The sequence below is a fragment of the Mus caroli genome, unplaced genomic scaffold, assembly GCF_978045245.1.
Source record: "Mus caroli unplaced genomic scaffold, Mus_caroli_1 scaffold_12, whole genome shotgun sequence".
Lineage (NCBI taxonomy): Eukaryota > Metazoa > Chordata > Mammalia > Rodentia > Muridae > Mus > Mus caroli.
In genome coordinates this window covers 71,666,569-71,675,533 of record NW_028227267.1, presented here as the reverse complement: position 1 = coordinate 71,675,533, position 8,965 = coordinate 71,666,569, and positions in this window count along the sequence as shown.

Here is an 8,965-nt window from a genome sequence, read left to right as displayed (position 1 = left end):
TGTGGTAGACCGTCAATGCATTTGTAGACCAATCTAGTCAGGCTTCTCCTTCCAACTCAGCAAACAACCACTATTTGTGTATGCCCAGCCCTGTGTTGGATTATGGTCACAGCATCATGAGCAGACACAGGTCTGGGACCACAGGAGCTTCCTGTGTGGTGCGCATATCAGGTCCTGCAAGGATGATGGGCACAAAGAGGGCATGGAACCTCGGGCATCTTGCATTCAATGGTTGCTGAGTCTGCACAAAAGAAACCTACACTAGGCTTATTGTCTATATCAGTTTTAATTATTTTTAACTAGGAATGTTATCAACCATTGATTTCTTTCCAGGGATTGATTTTTTTTCCAAATAAATGTCCTCATTTTACATCATGCATGAAAAGTTTATAAAAAATTTAAGCCCAAGATTATTAAAATAAAAAATAAAAGTTGCTACAGGAGTGGGGAAAATAGTTTAGTCTATAAAATGCTTGATGTGTAGGAATGAAGACTTGAGTTCAATTCCAAGCTGCTTGCAATCCCAGCTCTAGAAAGAGGAGACAGGCAGGTTCCTGCATTTCACTGGCCAGCCAGTCTCCCTTAATCCCTAGTTGGCAAGTTTCAGGTCCCAGTGAGAGGCTTAGTTTCAAAAAATGAAGTGCATTGGCTGTCCTAAGGAAGGACACCCGAGACTCACCTCACACTAGCTTCCACATGCATGTGCGCACATATGGACATGTACATACACACTTGTTGGAGAAAGAAGTAATAATTATCTAGGGAATTTTCACTGAGGATATCTTTGGATTTTCCATGGCAATAAAAGTAATTATATATACAGCCACTAACTTGTAAATATAATTTTAATGATTTTTTGTATTTCATTTTATTTTTAGCTTTAATTATTATTAAAGACAACTTAAATGTTATCTTTGGGTAACATCTGGATACATTTGGATAAACGTGTGCTTTGGAATTCACTGACGTAGCAGTATTGAAAACAGAGTTAAACATAAACCTTTTAGCATTTTGTTGTAAATAAAGTGAAGGGAAGTTACTGATGTAAAATGGGATTGTTTGAACGGGAATGGGCCCCCATAGGCTCACATATTGATTTTCATGCTTAGTCCCAACTGACAAACTCTTAGAAAAGGATTGGTAGGTGTGGCCTTGTTGGAGGAAGTATGTCACACAGGAGACCCAGAGTATCTCTCTACCTGCTGCTGCTGCCTGTGGATCAGGATATAAAGCTCTCACCTATTGTTCCAATGACGTGCCTCTCTGCTCCCCACCACGATAATGATGGGCCAGCCCTCTGAAACCATGAGCCAGCCCCCAATTAAATGCTTTCTTTTATAAAATTTGCCTTGTGATGGTGTCCTTCATGGCAAGGGAAGAGTAACTAAGATAGCGAGCAACACACACTGTAGCTGGCAAGAACATGCTCGACATCTTGGATTAAGCTTTTTCATAAGAACAGGATACAGACTAGAGCTGTGAATAAGAACCAACCGAGCAAAACTTCTCTGCCATGGACAGACTGGGATGTTACAGGGCAAGAGGCCAATTACCTTCTTTTGGAATAGTGTTAGACCCAGACAGCCATTCATTGCCCACCACACATTCTGTGCCAGAACTAACTTCCTGTGACTATTAAGGGGAAAGTCCACCTTTGGTATCTATTACCTTAGCAAACCCACCAGCTTCCACCAACCCAAAAGCTACGAATGCCATCAGATAACGTCTTGGGTCTATGGAAAAGCCTCCCTCTGCTTGCCGTACCTGCCTCTCTGATACATCCATCAGTACACCTTACACTTACCCTGACTTATGAGTTCCTTTGTTCTGAAACACAAACATAAAGGTTCATGAAACTGCTTCCATGACAGAACCTGGAATTTGGGGTAAGTTAAATCTGTGTCCTTGGGCCATCGTCACTCAGAATGGCTCCAGGATGAACTATTTTTTCATCCCCTTTAAGATGAGAGCTGCGGCTTGCGTTGACAGCACTTACCTGTACTTTAACCCTGATATAGAAATTTGCAACCTGCACCCTAGAGATTGCGAATACATTTACTCATTTTAAAGTAATGGCTCATAATTCTTCCTGTGTTACTACAACAAAATATTTTCAGAAAGCAAACAGGTTTGAGGCCAGAGAGAAAGCTAAATCGGTAGACGGCTTATTGATCAAACAAAAGGTCCTGAGCTTGAGCCCCAGAACTCACATGCTAGAAAGCCAGACACTATGGAGTTTGCCTGTACTTCCAGCTCTGAAGAGGTGGAGACAGGAGGATCCCTGCGACTTGCTGGCCAGCCAGTATTCTGGATTGGCAACCTCCAGGTTTATTGAGAGACTCTGCCTCAGAAAAATAAGGTAAAGAAAGATGGAGGAGGACACCTAGTGTCAACTTCTGACTTCCACAAGTACAAGCATACACATGTGCATACACACAACAAATAAGTAAATAAATAAAGGGGTTTTAAAAAATATGTGATTCAGGCAATTGTAGGTTTCAAACAGTACAATGCTGGTGTCCTGGTGTTGGGTCTCTGGTAATGTTACCAGAATGTTTGATAAGCATATATAACAATCTTCATGGTGGTACAAAGAGAAGATGTGAGACGTTGGAGATACAGAATGTATACAATCTTGGGGGTGGGGAATCATGAGTGTTTTAATATCCCGCTAAGAAGCTGGAAACAGTGTATACAGGAAAGGAATGTTAAAAGCAGCCTCCCAGAGAGTGGCACTTCCCAGTCTATAAAAGAAAACTTCTAGAAAGAATCTCTGTGTGCATAGATGGGTTAATTAACACTTCACTGGCTGTGGAGAAGCTGAAATGTCACAGGTCTTGGAGCCTGAGTAAAATTTCTATTGAGCTAACTTTAACCCCTCAAAGAGCATCCCTTGCCTACCTCTTTGTTGACCTAACATTATGATCAACAGATATAATGGAATATATAAACAAAACCCTATTTCCCCCCAACCAGAGTGCTAAGGATACCCTTAGGGGCCTGTCTGCTTGTCTATAACCTGCATCTCTGATATACCCACTAGTGCATCTTAAAATTACCTTGATTTATAATTGTCTCTATCCCGTTCCTATGACACTCCATGAAACTGTTCAACACCTATAACAGAGATTGCCTGATGTATCGTAACCCACCTACCAGATCTTCTCACCAGTGATTTGGTAGATGAATTGATTTATTATTTATTTATTTATTTGATTGAATTATCTTTGTTTTGTATCTAGAGCAGTTCACGTAATCACTGACATGATGCCATGTGTCATTTAGAACAATCAGATTCCATGTTCTGAGGCCACGATCACTCGTGCTTGGTTCATAATAGACTGTCTCTGTTTCCTTCAGAACAAGCTGGCTATGTATCTACTCTTACAATTTCAGGAACCGGGATGCAGTGAGCAGAGCAGCATGGAAGTCATTTACAATAGGACACGCACATTTCAGTATTGGCTGCTAGGCATTCCCACCTGTACCAAAACCACGAGGAGGTGACAGCTACTGCATGGCATGTCAGGTGTTTTGCAGTGTACTGTGATGAGCTTGCGTGTTATACCATTTGTGATATGTGGTTTTCATCTTGGAAAACTTGAGATGTAGAATTAGAATCAGGCTGTCCAAGGTGCCATGGAAATGTGAGATGGGAAAAAGGGAAAGATCTGAGATGCCCGGTGAGTCTGGACAATTTGGGCCTGGTGGTTACAGACCTATAAGCATAGTACTTTGGAAACTGAGGCAGGGGGATTGCAAGAGCAAGGTCAGCTGAGCTACAGAGTGATTTCAAAACCAATCTATACAACTTAGAGAAACACTGTATGAAAATAAAAAATTAAGAAGTGGGCTAGGGATATAGCTCAGGTGTGAGAATTCATTCCCAAGTACTATGGGGGGCGGGGTGGGGAATGGCTGTGCAGTTTCCATCCCTTAGAGGCAAGTACTACTATCCTAGTAGCAGGGAACTCGAGAGTGAGAGATTCAGGAACGCTCCAGCGCAGCAAGAGGATGCAGGAAGGCCAGTGGAGCCGGAGATAAGTGGGCCTTCTATAGACACCCATGAGCATCTGTAGCATTGAGTATGACACTGAATTTGAGTCAAATGGAGACCCAAAGGACTATGCCTTTGAAAGGATAGAGGTTAGCAGTGTTGGGAAGGACAGGGAGGGAAGACCTCAATGGGTAAAGAAGTAGAATGGGTTTCACATCTGGACCTCACTGTAGATCTCTCTTTGGCCTGTCTGTGTCAGGTTTCTCTGAGGCTCTTGCCGATGAGGCTTTGACCTTGGGCTTTGGTGTCTGCTTGGTCTGCATGACTAAGCCTTAGCCAGAATACATTTAAGTCCATTGAGAGGGCGCCTCAGCCCATGATACCTTATGTCTCTATATGTCTAGCCAAACTCCTTATCCTCCAGGCCATAAAGCCAGCCTGCCTTCGGAAAAACCCTGTTGGGACAACTAAGCCACCTGCCCTGACTTCTTCTCTTCATAACTACCCAGCTTCGACTCCTTCTACAATCTGTTCCTTGGCCAAGAACTTCCAGTTTTTCATTTTTCTGGATTGAGCTCCATTCTGTACGGGGGAGGGGGGCAGCTTATTCGTAGTTGTTTCTGAGTGAAACATGGTTTCAGCCTTTTAAACTACTGTCAAGCTTTGGTATTCTTTATTTGATATAAAGAGTAGGGAGTGGAAAATGAGAGTGGCTATAGTGTGAGGTGTGTGTCTGTGTGTATGTGTGTGTATGCGTGTGTATGTCTGTGTGTGTATGTATGCATGTGTATGTGTGCAGGTGTGTGTGTATGTATGTATGTGTATGCGTGTGTGTGTGTGTGTGTGTGTGTATGTATGCCTCTGTGTGTGGTGTATGCACATATGCCTGTGTGTGAAGATACAGGTGGGGACATAGAAGTGATGTAGATGCATTTGACATGAGTTTCATATGCAAAGTTCATATAATAATAATAATATTCTATAAAAGAAAGTTGACAGCAGTGACTCTACTTGTGACCCAGATGCTTTCTTGTCCTGTAGGGACTGCTCTGGGAGCTTGTTGGTTAGGCCAAGGGACAGTTGAGAAGGAGCAGCTGGGAGATTGTGCAACTGAACACTGCCAGGATGATGATGTGAGTGGCTGGTCCAGGCTCCACCAATGAATGGTAGAAACAAAAGCTTCCAGCCACTGTGCAACCCTAGATGGTCTGAAATGGCTTTGTAGATGAGGGTGGCCTTGAATTCACAGAGCTCCACCTGCCTCTGTGCCCTGAGTGCTGTAATTAAAGGTGTGGGCTACGACTTTTGGCATCTAGTCGTTATTCTTGACACATAGGCTACTTCTCCCACTTGACTGTCTCCTGTGACCTTCAAAAGAGTCTCTGGACTGCTCCCTAAAGGGGAATACTGTGGTTTCTACTGGAATCTCTGGACATTTACGATTCTAAGATGCCAAATAAAAAGGTTTATATATAAGAAAATTCCTCAATTTCTTTTAATGACACTATAAAAAAAATCTGTTTCTCAAGAAATGTAAAAGGCACTTAGCCCAGGATTCCTGGTGCTTTATCACTGTCTCTTGAATCAAGGCATTAGTTGGCCTTCCAGGAAGCTGGAGAGTTTCCTAGAGAAGTATGGAAATGTAGTTGCTTTCCCCCCAGTAAAGCCAGAGGGCTGCCTGCTGTGGCCAGAGGCTCCTCTCAGGCCCACTTTTTTTTTTTTTTTTTTTTTTTTGGTTTGGAGACAGGGTTTCTCTGTATAGCTCTAGCTGTCCTGGAACTCACTCAGTAGACCAGGCTGGCCTTCAAACTCAGATATCCACCTATCTCTGCCTCCCAAGTGCTGGGATTAAAGGCGTGCGCCACCACAGCCTGGCCTCAGGCCGACTCTTTAGGAAGGTCATTGACAAATCCCAGCTGGTCGTTCTTCCCCCTAGCTCTAGAGGAAAGGCAATGTGGGTTTTACTTTTCAAGTCACCTGTGTGGCATCTGGATATAAACCCACCAGGCTGGAGGTGGGAGGTCAGAGTGTGGCTCTTCCCACGCACAACCCCACAGCCACACAGCCACACAGCCGCACAGCCTGCTCTCTCAGCCTGCCAGGGAAAAATCCAGCTGATGCCATTTGACCCCCCTGACCCCCCCTACTTATTGGGTTTCCTCTCTCTCACTCACCCAATTGTTTAGGACAACTGAATCAAGCTGACATTTTGATAATAAACTCCAGACGGAGTCGAGTTTTCAAATTTGGTCTTTCTTTTCTGTAATGTTGTTTTCATTGATTCCGAGAGTCTCAGGAACGCTGGTGTTTCTTTAACAAGCCCTGGGCAAGATGCAGACCTCCACCTGGGAGTGTGTGCAAGAACAGGCTGCCTTGGTACAGAGAAGGCTCAGCTGTCTCCTGTTTTTTCTCTTCCATCCACTCAGGAAGCAGAAAGAGGGCTGTCAGATGGAGCTGAGTGAAATGAAAATGTTTGGTAATTTCAAAGCTACTAAACCAAAACCTATTTTCTGTAGCAACATAGTCCTGGGCATAATATTTTCTCTTTTCCCGTAACTTGTGTCTGTAGCCGTTTGCATTACTTGGACCCTAGCAGAAAATAGGATTTCTCACCTACAGATGGAGAAGAGAAAAGAGGCCCGCCTAAACATTAGGTAGAAATTGCTTGTCAAGTTTGATCAATTCTGAGAAAATCCAAATCCCCTTTGAAGAGATACAGTTGATGCTGGAAGATTAGATGGGGTCGTCCTTATGCGGTCATTGTGTGGCTAAATTGTCTGCATATGCAGCCTGTTTGCTAAATGCACCATACATTTGCATCTAAATGGTCCATAAATAATTTGATTCTGCTCCGCAAAGTACCACACAGAAACCCCCTCCCCCCACTGGGCGTGGGAGATGTGTCAGTTGGACTCTCTTCGGTCATTGCTTCGATGGTGCTATTATCTGACAAGGCACTGGGGAAAGAGTACAGGAATCTATTAGTGAGAGCCTGTCTCCATTATGAGCTGAGATTTGAGTGAGCCGGCAGAGAAATCTTTCATTATGTACAGCATTTGGCCTCCAGGTCTCAGGGCCAGACTGATAAAAGTAATAAGAAAAAAAAGCTGAGGCTAGTCCGGCGGAGCCCATCCCCCACTCCACACAGCCACCACGATCTCAGCAATTTTGCTTTGCATGTTGCGGACCAGTGTAAGGTGTCAATGATCAATGTCCCCGCTGCCTTCTGTGAGGACAATGACTATACCTGTTTCATCCATCCAACACTGGGATGTGTAGCTCTAGCACACACATTCCTGCCTGAGGTGACTGGGTACCCCTAAGAGTTTTTAGCTTGGCCTGAAAGAGAGAGTAAAAAATTATGTAAGCCCCTAGACTTGTGTCCAAAATAGACCTCACTAATGGCAGGGAGTAAAAGTTTAACTCACCCCATTGTTCCAGGATGTACTAAGCACAAAGTAGAAGTTTAACTTGCTCCATTGTTTCAGGAAATGTTCATACAGAATACTCTAACCGTTCCTTGAACCCGTTATGCTTGCCAAATGCTATAGCCCAATGCCAGGCGTTTGTGGTTTCTGCCTTTATAAACCCCTTACCCCTTGAGCTGGGGATCGACTCCTCTACCCCTGTGTGGCATATGAGTCACCCCCAGTGCACTGTCTTTCCCGATTAAACCTCTGCTGTTTGCATCAAGACCAGTCTCTTGTGAGTTCTTGGGCATCACGGCATCCCGGGGCTTGAGCGAGGGTCCCTCCTGTTTCGGGGGACTTTCAGGCCAGGTATTAAGATCAAACTGCAGTGAGAGGTGCTGGAGAAATGGCTTCGTGGTTAAGAGAGCTTGCTGTTTTTCCAGAGGACCTAAGTTTGGTTTCCAGCACTCATATCAGATGGTCTGTAACTCTAGCTTCAGGAGGCCGAGCGTGTGCATGCACACAGGCGTGAGCAAATCAATTTTAAAAAGAAAACCAACTTCAATGATGGCAGAAAGCTAGTGTGTTGCAGGTGGCGAGCCAAATCATCTTGGGCTATCTGTAGCCCTTAAAGTAGCCAATCACAGCACAGCTCTGTGAAACCAGACATTCTTGTGACTATTAGGTGAATCTTGTTGGGTGTATAAATAGGTCTCTAGCTTCCTCTGACCCAAAGTAAGAAAGCAGGGATAGCACTGCCAGCAGTTCCCTTCTGGCTGCTCTGGCTGCGTGTCGGTTACTGCAAAGCTGTGACTTTTTACAGCCTCCTTTCCATGAAATTTGCGATCTCCCCTTCTTTTAAAGGTTCCAGGGGGATGGCGCGGCTTGATTTAAGGAAGTTCAATATATTAAATCTAGTTTCACACAGAAGAAATATGGGAGGATGGTTATTCACTTTGTGAAAGGGTTCACAGCGGGATGCTTAGGGTGATAAATATTATATGTGGTACTTAGTGGGTGATTTAGTTCATTGTTACAGGAATATGTCTGTGGGCAAAATGCTCTGTACTTACTTAAAGGGTCCTGGTGTTTTTGCCCCACCCCCCTATTACTCAGCCTTTGCGGCCCAGCTCACAGGGACACAGAGACAGACACAGAGACAGTGGAGCACCTGACAGTTGCTTCTAATCTCTTGTTTGTTTTCTGGAACTCTGGAGTCTTGCTCTTACTGTCTAGTCTCTTACTGGTTGCTTTTCTTATCACTATAAACAACACCCAACGGAAGGACTTAAGGGTAGGAGGGTGGGGGTGGGAGTGGGGATAGGTGGGTGGGTCCTCACATCTGGCACATCAGGAAGCAGAGGGCTCAGACAGTAGGAGTGGAGATAATCTACAGAATGGCTTCCACCTTTGCCAAGTAGCACACACATGCTAAAGGTCCTGTCACCTTCCATCTCAGCCTACCTGTTAGTTAGAACCTGAGTGTTCAAACACGTTCACCCATAGGGGAAATGTTCTTACTCACTACAGCACAGTGCCAGCTGGCCCAAGCTGGCCA